Here is a 7,529-nt window from a genome sequence, read left to right on the forward strand (position 1 = left end):
GTTTAAATATATTCATGGCAGAATTCCTTGACAGCTTTAAAGATTAAAGTTTGATTAATCAATCTACCAAAATATAGAAGAAGTTCTTAAGAAATTTTTAAGCTCAGCAATCTGTTACAAAATACAAAATTGTTGTTCAAATTATACCGAAAATTACTTGGAAAAATAGATCCCTAAAAAGAGCCAATATAAAATATTCTTTTATTCAATTTTCTATTTAGATATAGCATATCTAAAGTCTTATAGGTAAGGCTTTTAAAAAGTACAAGAAAAATAGTTTAAAATGAAATAAAAAACGATTATCGACGAGGATGGGATTCGAACCCACGCGTGCAGAGCACATTGGATTAGCAGTCCAACGCCTTAACCTCTCGGCCACCTCGTCACTTTCTCTCTGAGAATCTTTTGGCCGTTCTTCTCTACGCCTCAACTTCTTTGCTGCCACCGCTTAAACTTTCTTCCATCTCTCTTCGCTCTTCACGCTGTTTAATGTCTGTTTCTGTGTGCCTTTGTGCGAATGAGAGTTATGAGCGGAAATTTTCTTATCTAAATTTAGAACTGGGACAAAGCTCTGGCCATTGTTCGGTTGATGATGATAACTGGTTTCCAGCCTTCCCTACCCCTTCCAACAGCTGCGCTTGCCTAGATCTTATATAATTTATGGTTAGATAATGAATAAATTAGGTGCCAAGTATGGCCATAAGAGATCGGCTAGCATGGCAGGCTCCATCTCCATCTCTCGCAGAATGCAATTAGTGCTGGCAATTGAGTGAAATAATTGAGCGAATCTTAATGTGGCATGTGGTACGTACAATAAAGAAGTTGTTTATGCTTATGGAAGATGTTTAATGCTGTGAAGAGAGGTTTCTAAACGTGTTTAAGAAGTTTATTCATCAATCAAGTTGGTTAACAAAGAAGTCTTTTAGTTCTTAGATATCACCTTTGAACCTTCGATGTTTTTGCGTTCGACTCCAATCCAAAAGGAAAATCGAACACCAAAGATCGCTTCTCTTCGAAGGTGTAATCCAAAGATCCCTCCCTTCTACCCAATCAAGTCCTCCATCGTGTGCTTTGCATCTAAGATTTTAATATCCAGATTATCACATTGCTAATCGCTTGACACGAAACTGCATTTATGGAGGACTCTAACCAGTTCCTTGAACCACAGGCTCTGATTACGGGCCCCAAACCACGCCTCGGACTCATCAGAGAAATCAATTTAAATTAATTTTTACGAGCGGCAAACTCTAAAAGTTATCTTGCCCCATAATATACTCGTCTGTACGAAATTCTTCAGCCTCCCGCCCCGCAGGGAAACTTTGTTAAATCGTATTAAGTCATAAAAAATATTGCGTGAAGAGGCGAAGAGCATATGAAAGGGTCCAAAAGGAAGGATAAAAGAAATTGACTTTGACGCCTTTATGACGCTTCGTGGTAGGGGGCAGGCGCGTGTATAGTTTTACGATCACACACAAACCCCACAAACCCCACACTCCCGGCAGATATCGGGTTAACCGTGCATAAAATCCACCAAGGCGTTGGCGGCAGGAACTTAAATGGTTTTACGACCGCAGGAACCAGAGCCAGAGGCCAAGGCAGGGGCATGGGCATGGGGGAATATCATAAAAGTCAAGCCAGCAAAAGCACCAACAGAATTTTGATGAATGTTGTGTGAAGGCGTTGTCAGGTTTATGGATACGTATCTGTATCTGTTTCTGTATATCTGCGTATCTGCATCTGCAATTGCAGTAGCATTCAATGGGTGCTGAACAGGGGTGGGCCTGGCCTGCTAATTGAGCATAAATCAGAGTTGGTAAAAATGTTCGTTACCAAGAATTTATTGCCTTCAGATACTTTGTGCACTCTGAAATTCTTTTGAAGCGCTCTTGCCCTCTCTTTTGTCTCTCTCTTCTCTCTCTCTTATACAGTTAGTCGCTATCTCTTTCGATTCTAGCAAAGTTTTCTAATACAAATTGCATCGACACTGAAGCGGAAATTTCACAAAGTGAGGAATCGAGTGAGGGGGTGGGCGGCCAGAGGTTGTTAAGCCTAGAGGATACCCCTTAATTGGGTTCGCTTTTTGGGGTGGTGAGTGGAAAATTAAAGTTTTGAATGGAAGGTATAAATATATACATATATGTCTTAGTATAAGTATTTATCACCCTTTCAATGAAGGGAAAATCTTACCCATTATATACAAGTATTCTTATCATTTAATTTGCTTCATGACATCTTATGGCATCCAAGTTCTAGATGTAAATTCAAACTGATAGACAGCTGCTAGGCAAACATATAAAATCTGCCCTGCCCGTCACATACATGCTCACAAAACCAACACACCCGGACACCCCTTAGCCAACAGGATATCGAGAAAAAACTAGCCAAAGGCCGACGACAAAGTGGTCAACATGCCACAAACTTTTTTGTTAGTTATCCCTTTGCCAATAGTGGGTGGACAGAAGGCATCCCTGTGAAAGGAGGTGGCGGTGGGGTGGCGTGGTGTCAAAGTTCCGTGCTCTGCAGAATTCTTCTCGAACATTTTTAAACAATTTAGCGCAAGAATTAAAAATCGCCAACGCCGCGCAACGTGGAAAACTTTTCATCGCAACGCAGCACAACAACAACAAAAAAGTAAAGGGAGCAAAACTTTTGTACGCAAAGTTTGTCGGGTTATAAATTATCCTCTCTAGGGGCTGAAGAGGGGGGTGTAGGGGAGCTGCTCTATACAGCACCTTTGGCACTCTTTGGCCCAATGCTGGTTGGGCGCCTTTTTTAAGCCGATTTTCATCTTTCGTTTTCGGGTTTTTCCTTTTGCCATTGGCAGCACCGTAGACTTTTGGCGCCAACGGGTTTGACTTGTACAAATTGCTGTGTCGACCAGAGCATCCATACACACACACAGACATGTACACTTACACTCAGATAGACGCACCCGCACGCACAGGATATAGCGGGCGGGATTGAGGTGGGATTGGGGTTACTCGACATTCTCGTCGTCGTCGTCGTCGTCGCCGTCATCGCTGTCGTCCTGGCAATGTAGACACGTTTGTGTCTCCTCTTTGCAATACTCTTTTCAAGTGAGGATGGGTTGGGTTTGTCCTGAAGTTTGCTGCAAAGCGGAAGAACATCTTTGATAGAAAGAGAAACAAGGAAGATTCTGCGAAGATTCTGTAACAAGTTTTAGGAATTTGTGGCATAAAATAATCGTTTAACAGCCCATTAAAAAATCGTATTTAATGTTCTACTATATTTAGGGGATCTTTGTTGGTAAATGACTGTAGAAAAGGGATTCAATTCATCAATATCAATCGCAATTTTTTAATTACTGGCATAATCCCTAGAAGATTCAAAAATTGCTAGTATAGCGCGCCTAAGGATCTCTGATTGCATTCTTCTATTCATCATTGTCGATTCTTTTATCATAAAATGTAATCCATGATCCAAATTCTTACATGACTACTTTCATGCCTTTAATCGAACTTGAGAACTCAAAACGATTCCTTTATTCCTGCAAAAGAGCATCCCTTCTTCGTTGCGGCTTATGCAACTCTGTTGGCTGTTGCCCTTTTTATACCTTTTGGCCTGGCCTTTGGGGCACTAATGGATTATCTAAGCCTTTTAGTGGCTATTGGTTGCCTTGGCAATTGTTCCAGGGCTCCACTGCTGGAGCCATCGACAGCTGTGTTGGCAAAATCTTGGCAAAAGGGCAATCGCATTGCCCATCCCTCCCCAACATCTTTCCATAAAAACTCCCCCGCTGTTTGACCGACCCCACTTCTGGCCATCATCATTTGATATGCAAATGTTTTACATTTTAATCGCTTAATTATACAGAATAAAGCTGCATAATTTATGATTATGGAATGAATAGTTTCAATTTATGAATCAACTAATCAATATAAATGTCTTCCTTAATGCCTAACATGTTACATGGGATGTGGAACCCTAAAAAAACTAAGAAGATTTGCATATTACAAAGGGTTCTAGCGGCTCCAAAGAAGCTGAAGGTATGATCTAATGATGGTCATTAAAGTAATGCTGGAGAAATGTGGGAAGAATCTGTGAATATTTTTTGGTTGCTGATACAATTTGTCTGCAAGTTTTTCTACACAATACCTTAACTGATTATACTCAAATTATAGCCCCAATTTTAGAGATGAAAATCAATGAAATTTTACTAATTTTTATTTATATTTCCGAAAGGTTTAGCGATGCTCTCTGGAAGGGAAGTCTCATAAATTATGAAATATTACCTTCATTCCTTTAATTTATATCCCGAGGCACTATCTCAGAAATGTTCCTTTTATTCCCACTCTCATTCAAACACATAAATATCGCTTACTCCGATATGACAGGAATTTCAGAATGCCTTCTCGTCTGCTGGATATCGCCTCGCCTCAACTTGTTGCCAGTGCATTCAACTTCATTCATGAAATGATTTATGCTCTGGCTGGGCCTGCCATCCAAGAACTTGCAATCAGCTGCTCGGACCTACTACTCCGTACCTCTGAGGCAGCAGCAGCAGCCGCAGCAGAAATCAGAATCATTCAATTCAGAAATTCCGCCAGACGGTGGCGACTCCCTCGGTCTGATATCAGTCAAGCGCCAGACACAAACCGGCACATATATAATTATAAATATATATATAAAATATATGTGCGTATATACTTGAGAGATACAGTCTTATAAAGTCAACTCGCATCTATAATTGGAACAAAGGAGGAGAGTCTGGAGGCTCAAGCCCAAGAAACAATTCATATTTCCGCATGCTCTACGGAGTGGGAATTGCAGTTTGCAATTGCAATTGCATTTTCATATTGCCCGGCAACAAGCAAATATGAGAAGGAAAACCCATACGAATATATGTATAAATAATACATACATACATATGTACATACATATATGCACATACTGTAGAAGTGGAACTGCAATCAGCAAGGCCGAGACAAGTGCACACGAAAGCTTAAGCAAATTCTTGCCCCTTGCCACAAAAATTGCTTCCCCCCACAGTGGCTATTATTGATCCCACTCTCTATAAGTGCATACATACGTTCATATATGTATATATGTATACATATGTACATATGTGTATATCTCTCTCAGTCAGTGATAATCATGCAAATGAGCGAAACAAAGAATTTTCCAATGGCAGCAAAATGCATAGCAAAACTTCGAGCAGAGGTTCAATGTAGCCATCAAAAGTGCAAAAAAAAATTGTTTGCACAGTGAAGCCTCAGAAGCAGAACAAGTTTATTAGATTTTAAGAAAGGGGTACTTACGAACAAACTACGGGAAATATTCTTGAAGAACAGAATCGCTCCATCCAGTCGTTCTGAGTAACTCCAGGACCACAAGATTGTTAAAGCTCAGTAGTTTCTTCCCTCACGTTTAGCTTATACAGCAAATAAATGCCAACATAGGCAGGGCCAACTGTTCGACCTGCTCAAGTGATAAGAAGTCATATTGATAACAACGATAAGCAGCCTGAAATACACTCGTATCATATCTATATACTCGTACACTTGTACGTAAGAGGCTGGGCACCCACTTCGCATTCAACCAACCTCCCTCCGCCTTCGCTTGCGATGACATCGTTTTCTTGCCCTCTGACCTACTCACAAATGTGTGTACATATGTATGTAAATACGTATTTCGCAACTCGAAACTACTCATTATTGAATAGCAGGTGTATTACGATACAAATGTTTATCCAAGGATAAGAATATTGTCCCTGTTTGGTAATTGCGATTACTTTTTGGTAGTTGGATACCCATCTTAACCTTAAGGATGCTGAGTACTCCGAAGTTTGTTAGAATGCAGATGATTCGTCTCCAGAATCTACTCTTTACTTTGATTTCAATAAGTAATATCTAAGTAATATAAGTAATAAGATTTCCCCTACATGGTTCTCCTTCCGTCTAAGAGTACCTTGGGGTGTGACAAGCCCCCTTACAGATGTTCCATAAATAACGCAAAGCAAATAATAGTACATATGATACCCACCCCGGAGACTGAAACACAGGCCACAAAAACACCAACTTTGAGGAGGAAAAGGGAAGTTCTGGGATAGACATGGAGACCGCAGAACAAAGTGTTTAATTAAGAGGTTTTATAATGACTTAAATGGGTCAAATGTTGGGGGAAACACAGACACACACACACACGAGTGTGTGAGTACGAGGACCAGTACTCGTGAGCATAATTTTCCTAATGGATGCATGAAGTGGACCATGATAATGATAAGGATGACCAGTAGAATGGCAACAATAGGGCGTGGGGCAAGGGGCTGGCAACTTGTTGATATGGCAGCGCCCAAACCATATCATTACATCATTGTAAGGGTATCATTGTGTGTCTCCATTGAATAACAAAAGTAATTAAAGACGAAACGCTGAAGGAAGAGGAGTTGCTCGTATTCCTCCAAGGACTGTGGGGAATCCGGATCAAACATACGTACGGATAAGTGTGTGTACCCATGGTTGTGAATATGTAAGCACCTTTTTATGATATACACGTGTAATGTATGCGTACAATATGGTAATGGACCATTACCATTTGTCACCCACTTACACTCCCCGCTCCCGTATCCCACTCTCTCTCTCTCTTTCTCTCTCTGTCTCTGTCTCCTGCCACATATTTAGCTACATCCAAGGACGCGGGAGAGAGAGCTGAAAGCCCTAACAACCACCAAACAAAGCCCGACGGCAAACAAATCAAAGGAGCAATGGAATAGCCGACGGACAACGATGGAACAATAGGAACCGTCGGTGGAGTCCTGCGGCAGGATGGGTAGCACACAGCAGTGCGAGACGCTACGCTCCCTAGGCTGCTCCCATCCAACCAGGAGGCTCGTCAAGGACCCGCAGCCAGTCGGCAATTAAACGGACAACTAGCTAAGGACCAACCTATTGGAGGCGAGGACCTCTTGCGCAGACTCCTGGCTACGACCCGGCCACACCCACTTGGCGCGGGAGCGGGGATATTAACCAAGGCGTTAAGTGTGCACAGGTGGAACGGGGCACGAATGCACGGCCATGAAAGTGTGTCACAAGAAAAGGACCGGGCATTCCGGTACGTGTTACCGTTACCTGCCTGTAGGCGAGTCCTTCCACAAGTGCCATCCCGCTCTGGTGCGAGCGAGTCAGCCTGTGTTTGAGCAGTGGGTGGGGGTTTGGACTGGGTGAAGAGTCAAGTCGAGCAATCGAACCGAAGGCTGCGAAAAGTTTGTCGTAAGAAATCGACGTTCACGAAGGACATCATGCGACGAGAGAAAGTTTGTCCGCGGAGAGAGCGAGTTCGTGTGTGTTTCTGGTGGTGAAAGAGAGAGAACGTTTTGTGGAACGTAAGTACAGCTGAAGTAGAATCCAACAAGTGGCCAAGGCAGAGAGCATTTTGGATTGTGTTGTGTCTAAGCGGTGGGAGTGCCAGCTTAAGTGCAAGATCAATGGGGAAGGGAAGGATATGTGGATAGAAAAAAGTATATTGTTTATTTATTAAGGTGGCTCCTGATAAAAGCGGCTAATTACTAT

General features: G+C 42.1%; 1 non-coding gene across 1 annotated transcript; it reads right to left on the reverse strand.

Annotated features, from left to right (window-relative positions):
• Positions 1-303: 303 nt before the first annotated feature.
• On the reverse strand, positions 304-385 carry Trnas-gcu. Its single transcript has one exon. It is a non-coding gene; the product is annotated as a tRNA-Ser (tRNA).
• Between the last annotated feature and the right edge of the window lie 7,144 nt (positions 386-7,529).

Source organism: Drosophila subobscura, chromosome O, assembly GCF_008121235.1.
Source record: "Drosophila subobscura isolate 14011-0131.10 chromosome O, UCBerk_Dsub_1.0, whole genome shotgun sequence".
Taxonomy (NCBI): Eukaryota; Metazoa; Arthropoda; class Insecta; order Diptera; family Drosophilidae; genus Drosophila; species Drosophila subobscura.